Source organism: Lontra canadensis, unplaced genomic scaffold, assembly GCF_010015895.1.
Source record: "Lontra canadensis isolate GAN:19392208 unplaced genomic scaffold, GSC_riverotter_1.0 scaffold80, whole genome shotgun sequence".
NCBI lineage: Eukaryota > Metazoa > Chordata > Mammalia > Carnivora > Mustelidae > Lontra > Lontra canadensis.
The window spans coordinates 933,629-953,945 of NW_022631074.1; positions in this window are offsets into that span (position 1 = coordinate 933,629).

The window sequence follows — 20,317 nt, forward strand, 5'->3', positions numbered from 1 at the left end:
ATTTCCTTTTACTTAATAAAGGAAGCAAACACACCAGTAGGACAAAAACTATTTACAGTTCTGCCTGAGAAGGGAAGAATGCCAGTTTATATACCTATCAAATGATATGCTTCTCAACTGAGACTTCCAAAAAAGGTGTTAAATGCATCTCAAAAGACTTGATACAGTTCAATTTTTACAACTGACCTCCTTTTTCATCTTTGAAAATATATTAAATAATATGAAAATAATGAAAATTAAAGAGAGTTGCTGCAAAGTTAGGCTTTTCACATGATTAAATTGCTCACCATCAAAAAAAGAAAGAAGTATATAGTCAAATTGAAAAATGCATGTCGAAAAACAAATCCAGTACTGAGAATGTAAATTAGTTTGGGTTGCACATAGGAAGTGAAAATTGGAATCCTGATTCTTTATTTTACCAAAACAGCACAATGATTTGGTGGCTATTTTAGGATACCAAATAAAGAAAATGACCAATCATAACATCTTAAACTGGATTAACTCTATGTAAACAACTTAAGAAAGAACTACAAACACATAGAAGTCTAAACTGCAGAATATTTTTCCTCTCTGTTATGAATAACTTTTGTAGTCATACAATTAACCTCAGGTGACACCAGGTTAAAAAAACATACAAATAAGTAAGATATTTCCAATGTTTTCTGTGAATATAAAGAGTGGTATAAAAGTTTTGTTTCACCTCCACTATTCAAATCTTCTTTCATTCATTTCTTCATTCATGAAATATAAAACTGCATTTAACAACTAAATGAGCATTATCATGATCTTCCCATATATACGAAAGTGCAGAAGACAAGTTTCCACCCTTCGTGATCTTGACGTTTTTTTAAGGAGAGAAATATATGTATCAGGGAAAAAGGAAGAGTTGTTTTTAAACATTCAGTGAAATAAATGAAAGTCCATGAAAATTATATGACCAAGTATTTATAGCACTATATTCAAAACATTTTCACATAACACACATGTAAAATGATAATGTTTATAGCACATTAAAGTAGGGAGATGGCAATTTGCAACCGGACCAGTCCAGGACATGTGGCCACACAAATTTCCATCTGAATGTTGAGAAAAAGAATAGCTCAGCACACTTGCAATCCATTTGTGTTACATCCATGTATACTACACAGTTTACACCAGGTGTGAAGACTTGCCTCAGGGAGTACCCAGGTAGAGGAGGTTGATAGGAAGAGTCTTCCTGGATTTGTTGAGTTCTGAATCTCATATTTGATATACATCAATCCAAACATGAATATTCTGGATTAATAATAAAAATAGAAGAATCTATGGAAATATATAGAACATATTAGAAGAATACCATGTATAAAGAAAACAGTTTGGGTTAAGAGAAAGTAAGGGTTTTTAAGGTGCATGTAAAAATGTGGTGAGAAGTGTCACTTTAGTAGAAGCTGTGATTCGATATAATGAACTAACATTTTATGTGAATCACATGTAGGAAGAAATCATTATAGGATATTTGAAAAGGTATGACAGTTTTGTGAAATAGTTTCTGTCTTAGGAGGTGTTACAACAGAGATTATATATTTTCCTACTACAAAAAATATATAAATTTGCCCTTGGGCTAGCTAACTCAAAGTTAGAAGTGAGTTCTGTGTTGAGCATGTTGTTAAATGAACTAGACTATATCTTCTCATCATAAATAGAACCTTGATCCAGGATCATATGTTTAGGACAGTAGTCATTTTGAATAACATTTTGTCTGTAGTTCATTTACTTTAGAGCATCATAACACATGTGAAGTAAAAAAGTAAAATAAAATGTAACTTTAGGGGCGCCTGGGTGGCTCAGTGGGTTAAAGCCTCTGTTCGGCTCAGGTCATGATCCCAGGGTCCTGGAATCGAGCCCCGCATCGGGCTCTTTGCCCAATGGGGAGACTGCTTCCTTCTCTCTCTCTCTCTCTCTCTCTCTGCCTGCCTCTCTGCCTACTTGTGATCTCTCTCTCCGTGTCAAATAAATAAATACAATCTTTTAAAAAATAATAAAATAAAATAAAATGCAACTTTATTTTAGCAAAATTAACTATTACTAGCTGTCCTAAATAAAAATAAATATTAAGGGGCACCTGGGTGGCTCAGTGGGTTAAAGCCTCTGCCTTCGGCTCAGGTCATGATCTCAGGGTCCTGGGATCGAGCCCCGCATCAGGGTCTCTGCTCAGCAGGGAGCCTGCTTCCTCCCCTCTCTCTCTCTGCCTGCCTCTCTGCCTACCTGCGATCTCTATCTATCAAATAAATAAATAAAATCTTTAAAAAAATATTAAAACAAGTAAATTAATTAAATTTTAAATAGTAATTTCCCAATAAAGCTTTTATATTTCCTGAAAAATATTTTAGTTGGTTGTCTCAAGAATGAATGTCCTATCTCCTAGCAAAAGCATGTTCTTGATCTGACATACAGTCTCTGAAATCTTTAAATTTTCTCACATATGCAAGCAGAACCACATACACAACCAAAAAGTGCAGTGTAAGTATTTCTTGAAATTTTATCTCTTGAAATTGCTTATTCTCTTTTATAACACTAAGTAATGGTTATATGATTAAAACAAGGTTCGTTTATTAACACCTCCAACTTCACTCCTTTTATTCAAACTAGCCATTTAATCTTGAAATTTTGGGTGAATTATTGGGAAAGTTTACAAATTCTATTGATTTTTTTCATGACTTCATATATCCCATGAAAGGAAGTGGGAATTTTCTGTTAATCTTTGTCATTTATGTTACCTGGGATATTAGTATGATAATATATTTTTTCTAAAACATTAATAGAATTGAGAATACTATGTTAAACTATGAATTACTATAAAAATGTTAAAGTTAATAAATTCTTGTCCCATATAAAGAGGAAATATGTAAAGGGCCTTTGAAAAGGAGTGACTCAAATTCTGGAATATAAAGGATTTTTTAAATTTTAAAACCACATAGACATATAATTAATAAATAAACATAAAACCAATTAAAATTTATTTTGAATTTTCATTACCATCATTGAGAAGTATACTTTGGATACAGAATAGTTCTAATACTTTTCTATTTTGCATACAAGCTATTATAGGTACACATTTTAATGCAAAATAGTTTTTTAATCATTTACTCAAAGTATGACCCCATCCTTTAAAAAATCTTGAAAACTATAGCGACGAAAAATGTCTATCACTGACATGCAGATTTTATGCGCCCTCAATTTTGCACTCTGTTGAAAATGGTCTCTCATATAAGCTATAATAAGTTCTAGTTTTGAACCAGATCATGGATAGGTACTGTTTTGGGTTGTTTTTTGTTTTGTTTTGTTTTGTTTTTGTTTTCTAATTAATCTTATATCAAGAGATCTGGTCACAAGCTTCAATACCTAAATAAGATTTGTGAATGTAATAGGAGAAATAATATGACAGCAGCATACAGAAATATAGTTTATATTGTTAGAAACCAATTGGGATGATTTGTATGTCAAAACAGCTGGATAATGAAATCCAATGTTAAAGTACTAATAGGGTGGGAGGCAGGGCAATCATGTCCTGTGTTCCTTTATAGAATGAATCACTGTTACACATTGAATCTTTGCAATGTAGTGTGAAGGATGCTGACACAATCAATAATTCCCTCTTTGAAAAAAAAAAGTTCAAAGCTTCAATGTGAATAACATTATCCTATTTTCTCAAAAGCCCTTTCCTGCATTGAGTAATATGGCTTCAGACAAGAATTCCAACTGAGTTGTGGCATAAAAAAAGATTACAAGATTCAGTAGATCAGCAGGAAGCACAAAAAAGAAAGCATCCTTGCTTGGAACTAGCTTGATTAAACCTAATGATCTAAGATAAAATTAAGATAACTAACTTATTATCTATATCTCCCCTAAGATTTTGCTTTCCTATTTGTTCAAAGTGAACAAACATCTGCTACATTTTCTGAAAAGGTTTTATTCTTGCTTTTTTTTTTTTCCTTAGACTTAAGACTCTTTATTCTTGATTGGATCCTAAAACATCAATCACATAAACAGGAATGATTCCTTCCTATGCTCTCAGAGGAAAGCCTCTGTGACTGTTCCCAATCTGCCCCATGCTTGATAAAACCTAAGGGAGCTAAACTTTTATTTCTTACTTTCTCAAAAATGGGTAATAAAAGAATATGTTAATACGGTAATTCTTTTCAGTTTATTCAATAAGAAAATATTTCCCTCTGATTAATATTTAATAGAATTAAGTAAATGTTATTTTATCTGATTATTTTTAATATCAAATATCCTCACCTACTATAATCCTTGATTTATTTGAAGAGAAATATGTGTAAATAGGAAAAAATAGTAACTGCTTTAACAATTATAAAGTTTTGCATGTATAATTATGCTATATAGTCTTTTTAATTCTAGATCTTAAAGATGTTGTTCTCTTCCTTTATATGTCATGATACCTGTGAAAAGATATTGGACACAGTTATAGCAATTGATTTTGTGCCAAAAGATTTTGGCGACAGTCTATAATTGTACTGATAACCCCATTAACTGAGCCATTTCTTTTGATCATTATAAAGATATTACCACGAAAATTGAGCCAACACATGAAATAGGAGATAAGCCATAGTGTAATAAAGAATAATAATAATAATAATGAAGCTAAATTTTCAACACTGGAAGTGAGCTAATTATATTTCACTATAAATAACATCTTTTAGAGTGACAACTGGTAGATATGGTAGAAATAAAGATATTACACAGTTGTTTCTTTGTTTTTTGTTTTTTTGTTTTTTTTTTTTCCAAGATGGTCTTCTCCATTATTTCAAAAGGATTGATTTTTCCCACTTGGTTGTCAGAACAAATAGTGCTTAGCTGGAATCCAGTGCAACTTGGAAGTAAATTAAATTTGTAAGACTAGACTCCAGAATGTTAAAATGAGTTGATCTCATCTTAACCTAATAAACATGGACATATGTGGATGTTTATTTTAGGTTATTCCATCATCAAACTTACATACTCATATCTCCTGTTTATGAACACATCCACATCTCGTTTTGAAATTATAGTCATAGACTCTGTAGCATGTACAGATTTCCAAAGTAGTCAATTTCCATTTATACATAGTTAACTTCCTTTAAAACCATAGGTTAATTCATTGAATTAAACAAAGTATCAAACAGATAATGTTGGCTAAAAGTTTCTGAGAGAGTTCAAATTTCAGGTAATTATAACATTGTTGGATAATCCTTATGTTATCTTACTGGGACCCGGAATGCCTAATATAGTATTATTTTTAGAAAAGACATATCTATTTATGCTCTTTCAAATAATGTCGAACCTAATGATGCACACAGAAACTGTTAATGGTCTTTATATATTCAAAGTGATCATGAAATATTTCAAAAAAATAGAATTCAAAAGTTAGAAATCAGTGTTAATAACTATGGAATAAATATACTTGCATAGGTAGCTATTATTAAGGAAGAGTTTAAATAGAAGTAGGAGTTCTTGTGAAGTAGGTATACTTGATTTCTGATCTTTGCTATAGTCAAATTTGATTTTGTGTTTTTAAAGAAAAAAACTTGTGCTTTTTTCTAAATATTTATTTACCTATTATTTATTTATTTTTATTTTTAGAAACCCTTATGTCAAGAGCTGACTTCCAACAGATCACTAAGAGGAAATTGCACTGCAAGGTACAAAATCCCAACCACCTTTCCTCCTTTAGATTATATTTCTGTAAAGAGTAACATAAATATGCTTAAATCTATATAACATGTTCACATATAAAATCATTTTAGTCAAGTTTGAATCTTGAGATTTATCTGTCATTTCAAATTGAAATAATTTTGCACTTATCAAAGGTTCATCAACCTTAAGAAGGGAAAAATATGGGAGGAGGGTGAAGAGATTAAAGAGGCCATTCAAATACAGAAAGCTCATTAAAGGGACAGCAGGAAATCAGAACCAAAACAAATCATTTATTTGCTGATTTAACTAACATATATTTAATGTGCCAAACCTTATTTTGATCTGACAGTACAATGTATGAATCACACCTTCTAGAAGTTCATGGTCTATAATACAGCTCTCAACCCTCCAAAGAACATATAGTTGTCTCTCATCTTGATCAGCTGCAGATACTTCTTTAGAACTCAGAAGAAAATAATCCTGAAGAAATTTTTTTTCCTTCAACAGATAGTGTTTTAAGAGATATATGTATATAGCATTCTAAGATAGAGATCTTCTTTGCATTAGATAGTTTTATAAACTGTTCTAGCAAGAAAACAGGTATCTTTCTGAATATAGGATATGGGATATCCAAAATGTAGTATGCTTTGAGGAAAAAAGCTGAATATAAAAACTGACATAAAAATCTAGACTTAAATAAATATTACCTTTGGCTATTAAGTAAAGCTTTGGGTTTTCTTCAGGAGAGCAACTAGAAATGATGTGATGTGAAATGTTTCCTATAAGTTCAAAGAAAGAAAAAACTGACTGAGAGTTAGAAAATGTTTTCAATTGTTAGCCCTATAAATATCACTGTTTATGGATTAGAGATATTCCAAATACGTAATAGTGTCTCTGAAATTAGACAGAGACATGGAATTTAACAAATTTCTATTAATAGCTTCATATAATTGCAAAAATAAATATATTTTAAAAAATATATTTCTATGAATGATATGATCTAATGATATAACTGGAACATTAGTGTTGAAAAATATGACTATTCATATTCTTAATTTATTAACATACTTGTTTTTCCCACACTAGAGGTAATATTATTATATGTGAAAAGATGGCTGAGTGACCTTGAAAGTTTGGTGGTATTTTTTAGTTTTTCTTAGAAAAGTGGAAATAAATCATGATTATCACCCTGCATTGCTCTATAATTTTTTTTACTTAAAAAAATTTTGCAACAACTTCTGAGAATGTTTTCAGGAGTGGCTACATTCATGCAATATCAAGAATAGCAGCAACAGCATGAAGGAAGAATATATTTTCATGAAATATCTAACAAGATGAATCAAAAAAATCTCTGTAAATTTTCAGATTTGCAACAGTAAATAACATTAACAATTTCATGACCAAAGGAAAAAAAATCTCAATATTTCTTTTAGATTTGGGAAGGACAGAAACATAAACAATAGCTATGAAAATTTGAATAGTCTTGAGAAATTTAAATGGAAATACACTTTAAATTCTAACAGGCAGGGTGGACAACTCATAGTCTTCCAAATGTCTCCTGTACATATTTTGCTCATCACTTTTCCTAAATTTACTATGATTTACCTTATTTAAATAATTAATGTGTTCTAATAAAAGAGAACATTTAATAAATAATGTTACATAAAGGAAAAAACTATCATCAATACAATGCAATGGTATTCTGTTTGGGACAGTCAGAAAATAGCTCTTGAAATTTACTTTTCAAGGATAAAATAGTCTCCAGAAGTGAAAAACAAGTTCAGCAAGTTAAGAGAGAGTTCTAAAGTGAAATTGAGACCATAAAATTTTGAATGAATCTATTATAGGAAAACCCAATATAGACACAGAAGAACCTATCTAGTTTAACTGTTATTAGGAAAAATAAATAAATGAAATTTAAAAATCCACATATTTTATAAATGAATAAAACAAAATAAACAAAATAAAATAAATAAAAGAGCTGAAGAGACATCTAATAACAATGTAAGAATTACTAAAGCCTAATATGTAATGGAAAAAGACTTGAATAGAAAAATCAAGTAACTGATTAAATTTAGAAGAAGAAAAATATCAAGAAACAACAGCTGATTGCTTATTGCAGGTGGTATGCTGCTGATAGTGTAAAATGGTGGAAGTTGAATGACTCAACTCTTATTTTTTATTTTTATTTTTTTCCTGTTTAAAATGATACCCTGAGAAAAAAATACCGAACAAACAAAAAACTTGAAGCAGTATTGTTTATGGAAAACAATCTAAGTATATTGATTATAAAATGAATCTAAATCAAAGTACATTTATTTATCTCAATAAGTTAGACTCCAATGTACTGAACTAGGGTATAAAACTATTGCCCAAATTATTGTTGTTATCATACGAGGATTGCTAGGTCAAGAAAAAGTGATAACAAAAGCTAAAGATGAGCAAATGTTCCAATTTTCACCAGGGGAACAAAGTGGATTACACAAAACATTGATTGGAAAACTTAATGTCCATTTTGAATAAGATTATCAGATGGGTCAATAAATAAAATGAAGGCAACTATTAAAATTCATTGATTTGTAGACAACAGAATAGTTCATTATAATTCAGCTTTTGCAGACTGTATTTGTTTTCTATTGCTAGTGTAATAAATTACCACAAATTTAGTGGCTTACCAAAAATTGTGCCATGGGAGAATTATTGATTGAACTGCACCATTAAAAGAAGGAGAAAGAATCATGAGATGAGAAAGTAACATCTTTTCTGTCTTCAACTATTTAAAAATTTCATACAAATAATTAGATTTTTTTTGTTTGGAACTTTTTAAGTTGTTCAAAAATGTTAAAAATCAAAAGATTAAATATTCAAGGAGAAAGTTGTTTGACTAGATAACTTATAATATTTGTTGTCCAAGAAAGATCTTTATCTTTGGAAGTCTTTGGGCATATTTGGATGTTGGAAAGGAAGGTCAAGCAATGGAAGGGAAGATAGAAATCTATAACTATTCAAGAAACATTCTATGGGGCACCTGGTTGACTCAGCCAATTAAGCAACTGACATTGGCTCAGGTCATGATCTCAGGGTCCTGGGATCAAGCTCCATGTTGTTGGGTTCCATGCTCAGCAGGGAGTCTGCTTGTCTCTCTCCGTCTTCCCTTCCCCTAACTTGTGTGTGCTCTCTCTCTCTCAAATTAATAAAGTATTTTTTTTTAAAAAGAAACATATTAGTATCTATAAATATAGTGGTTTCTAATATCATATGTTGCATGATAATTTAGGAGGGGAAGAACAGAAGTTTTTTTGAAGGAACAAGTGATTTCTATACCATAATTATAGTATAGATAAAATATTAGTGCTTCAGACCATTAGGGCTGCTATAACAAATTATTTTAGACTGCGTAGATTACAAACAACAGAAATTTCTCATAGTTCTGGAGTCTGGAAAGTCTAACATCAAGGAACCAGCAAATTTGTTGCCTGTTGAGGGTCTGATTCTTGGTTCATAGACTGCCAAGTTCTGGATGTGTTCTTCATTCAAGAAGGTGCTAGAAAGCTCTCTGTGGTCTTTTTCATAAAGGCACTAATCATTCATAAGAACTCCATCCAGAGGAACTAATCACCACTCATAGGCTTTACAACTAATACCATCACATTTGGGGGTTGAGATTTCAACAAATGAATTTTGTAAGTACACATTCAGTACATAGCCATTAGTATATATAAGAATATAAATATATTAGAACATATTAGAACTGTGGTACTTAAATCATTTTGATTCTTTAATATATTTTAGAATCAATCAAAATGTCTTTTTTAACAAATATTTTCTTAGTTTCAAGAAATATTGTGTGTACAAACCCAAAATTAAAACAATAAAACATATATTTCTTGTATCCATATTGAGGAAAGTAAAACACATACTCACTCCTCAAATCTTTATATGCTCTGTCTGAAAAATCAAAGGGCACCACCTGGCAGAGAGTCTAGAAGAGGATAAGTGGGGGAGAAAAAAAAAATATATATATATATATAGGCTTTCTTCATTCAGGACCTAGTACCTGAATGGTACCACAGGACCACTTACCTGTGGGTTATAAATAAACAAGTTTGGCAAAGTTAATAATGACTACATATTGGCACTGAGAATAAAGTTACAAAATTTGAATTGTGTTTCATAGTAAAAGAAATATTTCAGTTCACTATTTCATAATGATTTAATTACCAGTATTTCTCTCTAATTTTGCCATTTCCTGCACTGAGCTTCATGCCCTTTTTCTGTCCTTGGCTTTCCATGCTATAAGGTGATTCCATAAACAGGACAAATTAGAATAGGTTCATTTGATTGCCTCATTACCTTTTAGCATGAAGCCATAGTTGAATAACTTTTACTGAATCCACCATAAAATAAATTTCATTGTAGTGGGATACCAATGCACATTACTGTTCATTGTAGGTAATAAAGACCTATAGATTATGCAAAGAGCACTGTTTCCAAACTCCCACCCAAATTAGGAATCTCCTCCACAACATTAATAGTGGATATTCATCTATCCTCTACCTGAATGTTTCTACAAATACAAAATATTAACTTTCAACATACTAAACTTTATGTTTGGATAGCTCCAATCGTTAGAATGTATTTCATTCCTTTAGCCAAAACCTGAATTTATAGTTCCTAGCCCTTCCTCTTTGTTCAATTTCTGAGAACATATATTGACTGAATCTCATCTATCTTCAATATTATAGCTTTACAAACAGTTAAGATACTCTTCAGGGTTTTTTAATAAATAGTCTGATGGGATTTTCTGTTTGCCTTGTAAAGTCCTAGTTTATGTCTGTTTTCCTGGAAGAACATTTGTTCACCTTCGGAATTATCCCGAATTTTTCTTTTTCTTTTTTTAATGTAGTAGTAGTATTAAGAAGTAGATTAAATAATCCAGAATGGGTTTAGTAGACATTTAATTATTCCTCTCATCAACTGGCATCATCTAGTAGTGTATATGATATATGTGCAGTAAGAGTTATCAATTTAACATATGATTAAATTTGTAAATGTGCAAAGATAACTCATCATTCTTTTCCTGAGGACACTTCCTGATAAAAATATAGTGCTAAGGGATAGGATAAGCTAGGAGCATCCAATTCCTTATATAGTAGTAGGAAAATTATTCAAACATGATATCCTTGTAAACCACCTGTACCAGCCAACTCTGCCATGGCCTAGCCTACAGCTTGTGAGATGCAGGAAGCTGCCAAGCTATCAGTTAGTGCAGTCAGTAGGAAATGTGGAAAATTATACATTAGACATATGTGAAACATATATGGGAAATAAAGTGAGTAGACCACCATGGAAAATATAGAGAAAAATACAAATGCTTTTGTAAAAGCAATTTAGTCAATTCCATGAATGTGTAAATCTGTAATGGTTTACTATATGTTTGATGTCATTTTTTTAATTTGGCTTCCAGGTGTCAGCAGTTAAAAAACTTACAATGAAATCAAATAAAAATTAAGAATTAAATTTCTATTTCTCAACAAAGTTATAATAAACAAAAATGTTGTATGAAACCTGAAAACATGAAAAATGATATTTTAACATATGTAATTGCAGAATATGCATTTCCATATCATTATAAATTACAACTTACTTCTTAATACATAATTATTCTTCCAAATTAATTTTGGCCTTTTTGATTCCCAGGTTTTTTTTAATAACATATAAAAAAAATTTTAATTATTGCTAGTGCATCAATTACATTAGAAACAGAAGCTATTCACAAAAATTGTGTCAGATTCATATTAACAGATTTTTCAAATAGAAGAACATATAAGATTATTCAAATAATAATTTAGGGGTGCCTGGGTGATTTAGTTGTTTAAGCATCTGCCTTTGGGTCAGGTCATGATCCTGGAGTTCCAGGATTAAGACCCACATTGGGCTCCCTGCTCAGTGGAGAGCCTGCTTCTCCCACTGCCCCTCACCTAGCTCATGCTTTCTCACTTACTTGCTCTCTCTCTCAAATAAATAAAATCTTTAAAAAATAATAAAAATAATAATGTAATGTTTTATCCAATAAATTAAAGTAAAGCTTTTGGAAGTTCTGTGAGCATAGTTTTAAAGTTGTATAAATTCAGTTTAAAAGTTGTAAATTGAATAATATTTACTGTATATGCAATAATACTATCAGTAATAATATTAGCACTAACAAAACAAATTTTGGTGACTCACAGAATTATGGTAAGAACATTTTTTTCTCTAAATTACAAATTCTACGTAGCCAGTGTTGTTGAAATTGTTCATGTGAATGAATAATTCATAATTGCATCCAAATGAGCATTATATTTTTGCAATTGATATAGAATCTATTAATTGTCAAAATTTGCATATATAAGTCACTAAAATACATAACTTTTTGTAATGAAGCTGATGTTTAATCATTATCATCATCACCATCATCATTTCTTTAGCATGCCAATACACACTTTCACACTTTTCTGCCTGGCATCAATTAAATTTTCGAAAGATTCAAAATTGCCAAAAGGTATTTTGTAAACTAACGTGAGTAGACTATAATTCTATTGAACTTTTTATAAGTGACTCCTCTACATTTGATCACATTTGTTTCAAAATCAGTTGGAAATCTTCAAAGAATTCAATGAACAAGAAATCGAAAAAAGTCAATTTTTTTTAGTTTTAGAGACTTTTAATTATTGAAAATAAAGCTTATAAACAAGACTATATTACAAAAATACAATGAAATTTTTTGGTACAAAAAGTAAGAAAGGAAACAAATTGAATGATTGATGAGAGTTTAAATAAGATACAAGTTTTAATTTGGAAATTCTATAACTGTTCCTTGTCATATATTTTAAGGTAAAAAAAAACTTTGTTATAGTTTCTATTTTTTAACTGTATAAATTTCTATTATATAGTGAAATGGAATTCTATTGAGGTGGCCTAAAACTTGCCACATCCAAATTTGGTAACACTTTAAAAATAAATATTTTTAAAAAAAGCTTATTCAAAAAATTTTAAGTTGGAAATACAACTTTTTAAAAAGGTTCATTGAATAAACATAAACAGCCTGAAATACTGAGCTGAATTTTTATGTATTTCCATATGTTTAAAAATTGGGATTGAGGATATTAACACAATTATTAATTAGCACAATCCTGAGATTTCCAGGTAACTCAGAACTACATACTGTTTTCTCAGTTATAAAAATACATAGAGACAATTGACTGAAAGTGATAATAATTTTAAATTTATTACAAATAAGCTGTAGCATTCCAGATTGCAAGCAATTTTATTAATTCTTTTTAAATTAGAAAATATTACACAGAAGTTATTTTAAAATCATAAATCTTGGTATTCAATTTTTCTTTTCACTTGCGTATTTTGGGACTGTTCTGTGATTTTTTTTTTTTTTTGGTAGGAATTTATCAACTTTACTGTTAAGGTTTATGCTAGTTGGTCTTGTCAAATTAATTTGGAATTCACAAATAACTATAATAAATAATTATAATAGTCTCAGAAAGCACTAGATTGATTTGAATAGATGAAGTCAACTCCAGTGCTCTCCATCGTGTGAACCAACACTGCTGGGGAAAGTACATGTCAAGTCGTCTCCCTCTCTTCACTCCTGCTTCAATTTTCTTCCTTCCAGAGATGTTGATTTTAAGAGCAGTCTCTTATAAACATTCTTCTTGCTAACCTATTCCCAGGAACCTAACTTTCAACAATAATAATATCAACAATGGTTACTGTGAGGATGATATTAAAACTGTGCTTGGAACATAGTAAACACCAAATTCCAAATAATTATCAAAGGGCCTATCTTTAGGTTGATAAGAGTTATCAACCAATAAATATGCCGAGAATGACTTCTCAAAAGCAGAAATTCGATGAGCTTATTCATTGACACCACTTTGTTGAGAACATATAGTAACTTTGTTTATGCTGTGAGACCCCGAGGGGGTTGAGGATTACAGCTCTGATTTAAACCTTACATTCATTTACTGATTCAAGAGAGATACCCAGATTAATTCATAATCATACTAATTATACTAAATGTGATAAAGAAAGGCAAGCTCCAATTACATATTTATTTACTGATGTATAATAAATTACTCCAAATCTTAAGTGTGTTAAAACAACTATTTTACTTTGCTTATAATTTTATGGATCAGACATTAAGAGGGCTCAGCTAGACAGTTTCTTTAGCATGACTAGGGCTAGATGATCCATTTCTGAGATGTCTTTCTCATTTAGTTGGTGTTTCTGTGTGTATTAGCCTTTTCCTCTCTATGATAAAGAGGATATTTTATACTTTAGTATAGTTTATCTTCTAGTCACTTTTATAGCCACTGCTCCATGTCTATAATTTCTTGATTATGGTTCCAGTGATAATTGTCCTTGTCTCTTTGTTCCACGTTTTGAGTTCTTGGTCCCATCCTTCTTTTCCATAAGAATTAGAGACCGTAATCATAATGAAATAAGCTTTTCAGGCTCTTCCTATATTAAGAAGTTTAAGAGCTCAAATATTTACTTGCATTTTATATTATCTCTGCTCCTTTTCATCTAAGCTGATAAAATGTGTTGAAGATTTTGTGAGCTTGTAGTGTATCAGATCTTAATCCACTCCATTATATGAAAATCATATTCACATTTCTTTTCAAGACAAGCTCTCCTCTGCCTTGGCTCAAAAGTCAAGTTGCTATGCAATATTTCCCTTAGGATTCTTACAAGTATTTTTGTTTAGTTAAAAGGGTCAGTGTGGCAGGTCCTTAAAATTCTTAAAGGCATGCCTTTATGGCAGAGGGAGTCTAAGAATACTCCTGTAAGATTCTAAGAAGTCCTAACAGGGATGGCCTTACATCTTCCAGAGGGATCAACACAGGATCTTGGAGCCATTCATTTATAAAATTGACCCTGAAGCCTACTCTGTTTGTATCCTATTAAATTGGATTCTTTCTGTGAGACTACTTTGCATGCTGCTAATTGTTAGCTAAGAGGTAAGGGAGGTGAAAATTTTCCAAAACAAGCAAGTCCTAGGTCCTCTGTATATTTTTTTAAATTATCCTCAAAAATGGGATAGTTCTTCCTTTAGTTGATCTCTCTTCTCTATTTTATAAACAGGCATCTAGAAGAGACAACTGGAACTTTCAAGATACTACCTGGAAATTTCCCAAGCCAGAACAAAGGCTAATTTATCAATTTATTTATTTATTTATTTGGATTTTTTAATTTATTCATTCAGTTATTTATTTGATAGAGCGAGAGATCACAAGTAAGCAGAGAGGCAGGCAGAGAGAAAAGGGGAAGCAGGCTCCCTGCTGAGCAGAGAGCCAGATACAAGGCTTGATCCGGGGACCCTGAGATCCTGACCTGAGCCTAAGGCAAAGGTTCAACCCACTGAGCCACCCAGGTGCCTCCAAAGACTTATTTATTTATCCTTTCTGTTTTCCACTTTACCACAGGTGACATTATTGCCAAAATTTATTCTACTACATTATAAAGTCCCCTCTTCTCTAGGCTCCAATAACATTTCCTCACTCACCTTCAAAATAACCTTCAGAAGCATCCTCAAAGCACTGACAATTCTGACAATCTCAAAGCAATGCAACTTGTTTTAGTTTTTGTTATGGAATAAGACCGACTACCAAATTCTCTCACAGTTATCTATCTCATTAAAATCAGCCTAACATTTAGTCACTACGTAACTATTTTATTTTGCTCACAATTTTGTGACTCGGGGATTGGGTTTCTGTTGTGGCTGAGGCTGCAGAATCCAATTAAAAGAGGACTTGTAAGGGGCCCCTGGATGGCTCAGATGGTTAAGCGTCTGCCTTTGGCTCAGGTCACCAACTTACAGTCCTAGGATTGTGCTCTGCCTTGGGCTTTCAGCTCAGTGGGGAGTTCGCTTCTGCCTCTCTCTCTCTGCTTGTGCTTGCTCTCTCTCTGTCTCTCAAATGAATAAATAAAATCTTAAAAAAAAAAAAGAGAGAGAGAGAGAACATTTTAACTCTTAAATCTAGTGCTTTGTTGTCTCTTAGCTTTTTTCTCTCTCCACATGGTATCTCTTCTTCCAAATGGCTTGAATTATTCCAACTTCTAATATGCTGGCTATGTTTCCTAGTACAAGTTTCCAAGAAAAAGCATCCCAAGAGGTCCAAGCAAAAGCTGTGAAACTGCTTATGACCCAGCTACACTGTCATTTGTGGAATCTATTGGTCCAGCAAGCTGCCAAGGTCAGTCTCCATTCAAAGATAGTGAAAAATCCTCACCCTTTCAATGAAGGAATAGTATGCATTTACAGGAAAGAAGGTAATTAATTATGATCATGTAAGAGAGAAGCTAACAAATTTTGTTAGCATCACAAAACCTAAACAAAATTTAGCACTTATAAACAAAAAAACCTTACTGTTTAATTTGTAGTCACTTTATCTAAATAATTTGAATAATCTAAATTAACTCAATCCACTTACATATGTGGTTCGATTAATTAATAATAAGAAGATTTACAGGTAACATTTCCCCATAAATCTTCAGACAATCAAATTCAAAAGATCCTTTCAAAACTGCTTGCCCTAGTAAATTTTAACTGTAATTTACCTCTTGAAGTCAAGAGATAACTCCACTAAGAACAGATCCAACCTCTCTAAAACTTGAACTGGTATACAGGTCTATAAAGACTCTGGCTATCACACTAAAGGTCAATTCACTTAAGAAATCTAGATCTCAAGTGGATTGAGTTAAGAATGAAGTTCAGAAGCAACTTCTCTTACAAATGCAAAGAATTAATGATCACTGATTTCTTCTTTGCCAAGCCTGATCTTCTCCAGGGAAAAGAATGGGACCCTGAACAAGTGCTAATGGGTCTGTGCCCTCAAGGCAAAGTTGGCCTTTCAGTGGTTTGGAGTTTCAGAGACTAAGTTTCCTTGAAAAGTGAATCCACTCTCTGAATCTAAACATTTTCTCAAAAATCTGCAAGTCCTTTACTTAACACTATAAAACTTAGTATCAGGGGACAAGGGAATGGTGCATAAACAGTGAATTTTAGAACACTGAAAAGAAACAAAATAAAATGGAAAAAAAAGGACTATAATTTTTTAGACTTTCCCTGTTACAATGAGAAAAAAATCACTTTGTTATTATTTCTAATCTAATGTCAGAGGCTTATATGGTAGGAAAGACCTGCTTTATTTCTACAGGTTTGGCATAGAAACAAGTAACCTATAAAATTCACTCTCCTTAAAAATGTCTGCAGGAAACTTAAGGAGGAGCATCAGTAACGAAACAATGACCTGAAACCTGCAACACTGTACAATATTACTAATGAAAATAATAACTTAAAATCTCCAAAGTAATCTGCTGTTTTGTTTCAGTTTGATGTTGTCAATGTTGCCCTCTCTTTGGGTTTGGTCTATATTCAAAAAGTTTCGTTGGGTTGTGATTGTTCTGACTTGCTACCTAATTACTTACTGTTTATTTTTCTAGACTTCTTTGGTACCATCCAGTGAAATCAGGCTACAGATGTTGTTTTAATTATTGGCAGCAACAGTATTACTAGCATCTTTGGAAGATCATCTATAGAGCCTTTTCTGTGCTAAATAATTTACATACATATTTTACATTTATAACAATTCTATAAGGTAAATATTATACTGAAAGAAGAATATGAAACAAGTAAAAGTCTTTAACTCAAGCATTTAAAAATGGTGTGAATGGATAGCAGCTAAAAATGAGTATTTTTCAGGGAGCAAGTAGCCTAAAGATTTACAGCGCTGATTGAAAAAGGCCACTTAAAGTTTAGTATTGTACTGAGAGTTGTTCATTGCTCAGATACTTGAGAAATATGGGGAAAATGAGTTATGCTAATCATGACACAGGATGTAGGAACAAGAAGATGGGACCTTAGTTTAACAACTATAAGCTACTTAATTTGCATTTAGGAATAGGAGATAAGGAGAAGCATTCAGATATTAAGATTCTTGAGGGATGACTAAAATATGGTATTTAGATTATCTCTTGTTAGCAGTTAGTTACACAGAAACATTTAAGAGTTTGGGCAGCATAAAATATGGGACTACTCTACTAAGAAACATAAGTAGGATCATTAATAGAATCTGAGATGTCACCTTAATTCCCACTTATTTTTCCTAGTCCCAACCAAGAAAACAAAACCACTAGATGAAGGCAATTATTTAAAATGCATTTGCAAATGCTCAAATGATCTTTATGCATTGGTTCTTACTATGTCTCACCTTGACAATTTTATCAGGCTTATAAGTTTGGCAGATGGAAAATGTGGTAAAACTATTCTCAAATTTTTTAAGTGAAAGTGCCCTATCAATCCTAATTTAAGATTTTTGTCAGTTTGCCTCTATTATTTTGTTAGCCAGCAATAAGAACATGGAAAAGTAAGGAATCCTTTGTAAAGGAATAACATGCAACTAACTCATAATGATTTAGTCAATAATTACCTTGGAAGTCATCAGGTATAAACTGGGAAGATACTGATCAATCTCCAAAGCCTTTGATGTAATAATAAAACATATATAAATAATTGCCAATAATTGTCCACACGTGAGCCATTATCTAGAAACAAAAATTAACTTATAGACAGTTTTTGTACCAGTTTGTATACTTGAATTTGAGTATGTTTCTTTTAAACTAAGAAGCATACAATTATTTAAGTAGGCAATTATTGAAACATATGTATATTTATATATATATGTATATATATTACTTTCACATAATAAAACTATGAGGACTGCATTTCTCTCATCATGTTAGCCCACCCCATTTAGTAAACATAGAATTCTCACCATAGTTAGAAATTACTTAAAAACTGGAGAATAACAAACTTAATTATTTTTATTCTTCTTTTTAAAAAGCAAAGAAGCAAATCTTCTTGTTACCTGATGACTATTCTAGGAAACCCAAAAAGAGTTATACAAATAAAAGGTATCTTAATAGTTGTACCTACTATAGGGAAGGAAAAATAATTTTTCCTCTACTCTCTGAGTACTTAGCTGAGACTTCTAAAAAAAAATTAAGAAGAGGAAAGCAACAGAAGTTCAATAACATGTATACCATATATATGTATTAAGGGATAGACAGAAAAAAAAGGAATAATTCAAAGAAATAACTTTAGAATTTAGGATAGTATTTACTATCTTAATAGGGAAAGGAAAATGTTGGGGGGTGTATAAGCTTCTTGAAAAGAGGAAGTGGTTTTTAGGAAAATTGAATGAGCTTTTAGAGAAATAGATGCAAAATATGATAGTTTGAGGGCAGTGTTGACTTCTAGTCTCCTCTATCATGATTAACAGTCTTCCCTGGCTAACAAACTCCAGGGAAGGAGATTCTGACAATTGAATTCCTTTTGGAGAATCTATCTTTAGACAGATATGAGGAATTCAGAGAAAGCCTCTACTTGCATTTGCTGTTTTCCAAGGACTACAGCTGAAAATAATATAACGAAGTGGCATATTGTGGAGTGGCATGTTCTGAACTCCTATTTTGGGGTGACATATTCTACTAACCATCATACTCTTTTGAATTTAGTCTTGAATGTAGGAAAGTAATATTTGAGAAAAGTTAACTAGAATAAATAGTTTTCAGAAAATCACAGCATTGGGAACAATGATTACTAGGAACATAACTTTTAAAAACATAAATTATTTTCTTGACAGAGTAACTTTGTTTCTCAGAAAGAAACAAATTCTAATATTTCCTATATATCAAGTAATATTTTACATTAAAAAATCTGTATACTTATCTTTATGAATAAAAAGATTAATATTGAATCAAAATAAAAATTTTAGGGGCACTTGGGTGGCTTAGTTGGTTAAGCAACTAACTCAGTTTCAGCTCAGGTCATGATCTCTTGGTTCATGATCTCATGGCTTGTGGGATGGAGACTTCATTGGATTCAGTTCTCAGCGGAGAGTCTGCTTGAAGATTCTCTCCCTCTGCTCCTCCTCCACCATGCTTACTCTCTTTCTTTCTTTAAAAAATAAATAAAAGAATCTTTTAAAAACATCAAAATTTTAACATAGTCATTTTTTTAAAAGATTTTATTTATTTATTTGAGAGAGAGACAGAACATGAGCAGGGGGAGTGGCAGAGGGAGAGGGAAAAGGAGAAGCAGACTCTACCCTGAGCAGGGAGCCCAACCTAGGACTTGATCCCAGGACTCAGATCTCATGATCTGAGCCAAAAGCAGATGCTTAACCAACTGAACCACTCAGATGCCCCTAGTCATGGTTTTTATATTAAGGTATATTAACCATAGTTAACCAAAATATGATTTGTAAGTCATACTTTAAGCTTAACATGCAAATGGCTTTATCAACATATTAAAGCAATGCATACTTTTAGTACACTTTGGATACCAACTAACTGTAATGATTTCTTTGAGAAATACAAAAACTAGATCTATTATCTTGCATCTATTCATGTCTCTCTGTAATTATTATACTAAGCATAGTCTCAAATACTTTTTATTAACACCTTTAATCAGTTATCAATTATTGTTTCTTCCAATCAGAGACAGAGAAAACTAGAAGAAAGAAAATCACAAACTCCTTAATTCTTTATCTTTGTGACCATATATTTTAAATCAACTATACAAATG